The sequence below is a fragment of the Drosophila guanche genome, unplaced genomic scaffold (assembly GCF_900245975.1).
Source record: "Drosophila guanche unplaced genomic scaffold, DGUA_6, whole genome shotgun sequence".
Classification (NCBI taxonomy): Eukaryota; Metazoa; Arthropoda; class Insecta; order Diptera; family Drosophilidae; genus Drosophila; species Drosophila guanche.
Window position 1 is genome coordinate 57029 of NW_022995797.1, and position 1718 is coordinate 58746.

Below are 1718 nucleotides of genomic sequence, written 5' to 3' on the forward strand. Positions count from 1 at the left end.
TCCTGCAACAGACGGTGCGTGAGCGGGGATCGGAGGTGGCAATCCTCAGCGAGCCCTATAGGGCTCCCAGCTGCAGCAACTGGGCCACAGACCGCTCGGGCAGAGCAGCGTTGTGGACATGCGGAGTGGAGACGCCCCAGATCGGCGACATAAAGTCGGCCGAGGGGTTCGTTCGAGGCAAAGTAGGCGGGATGTGGGTCTATAGTTGCTACCTGGCGCCCAGCCTCCCGCTGGAGACCTTCAGCCGCATCATAGACGAGCTGATCGGAGACCTGCGAGGACGAAGCGTCGTCGTGGTCGGGGGCGACTTCAATGCCTGGGCCCAGGAGTGGGGGTCCTCCCGAACCAACGCTAGAGGACGCACGGTGCTGGAGGCCTTCGCCACCTTGGACATGGTGCTGCTCAATGAAGGACACCAACAAACGTTCAGCAGGGGAGGCATGGGGTCAGTCATCGACCTCACATTCGCCAGCAGAGCGTTGGCCAGAACCGCTTGTTGGAAAATCAGCAACGCCTACACCGCTAGCGACCACGAGGCCATCGAGTGCGTGTTTGGCGAACCGAACCCAGGAAGAGCAGCCCCTACTCAGACCCAGAATAGGAAGGCGTATCGGCAGGCCACGCTGATGACACAGGCCTTCGCAAGCGCCCTCCGTACCCACACGGCACCAGAGACCGGTGGAGCCAACGAGTGGGCGACACAGCTGGGGGAGGCAGTGGAAGCGGCTTGCGACCAGAGCATGCTACAGCGAAGTGCGTTTGGGAAACACCATGCCCCAGTCTTCTGGTGGAAAGAGGACATCGCCGAGCTCCGCAAAATCTGCCACAGAGCGAGAAGACAGCTCCAACGAGCCAGGGGAACTCCGCGTCTAGTGACTTGCTGCGAGGCATACAAAGTCGCGCGGAAGGAGTTGAAGACCGCCATCAGAGACAGCAAAAGAGAGTGCTTCCTCAAGCTGTGCGACGCCGCAGAGGAGGACCCCTGGTGAGGCGCCTACAAGATGCACCATTTCTTGTAGTTGCGGCCTTCGTCTCGGGGCTGTCTGGGTCATCACGACCTCCCCTATCAATCCTGGAACAAGGGCGTTCCCGCCGGGTATTGTTGTAGGGGCTCGGGTCTCGTGTCGGACCTGCTGTAGGCGCTCCAGTGCCTCCTTCTCCACGACGCCCGTCCGTCTCTGGACTTCCCCAAGAAGGCACCGGCGCCGGACGCAATTCCCAACCGAGCGACGAAGCTGGCACTAGCGCTGATCCCAAGCGAGGTCATGGGTCTGTTCAACAGATGCCTACACGAGGGTACGTTCCCATCGAGGTGGAAGAGGCAACGGCTCCTTTTGCTGTCCAAGCCGGGCAAGCCGCCGGGCGAGGCATCCTCGTACAGGCCCATCTGCCTCCTGGACACGATAGGGAAGGTCTTTGAGAAGGTGATCGCCACGAGGCTGAGCGCAGCCATCGAAGCAGCAGGCGGCCTCTACCCGGAGCAATACGGGTTCAGGAAGGGGAAGTCGACGCTGGACGCCATCTCCAAGGTGGTCAAAACGGCAGAGGAAGCATGCGCTGGTTCCAGATGGAGAGGAGGATCCAAATCCTACTGTCTCGTGGTGACACTTGACATAAGGAACGCCTTTAACTCGGCAGATTGGAGCCGCACGCTAGAGGCCCTACAGCGGTTCAACATCCCTGGTTACCTACAGAGGATAGCGCGTAGCTACTTCAGC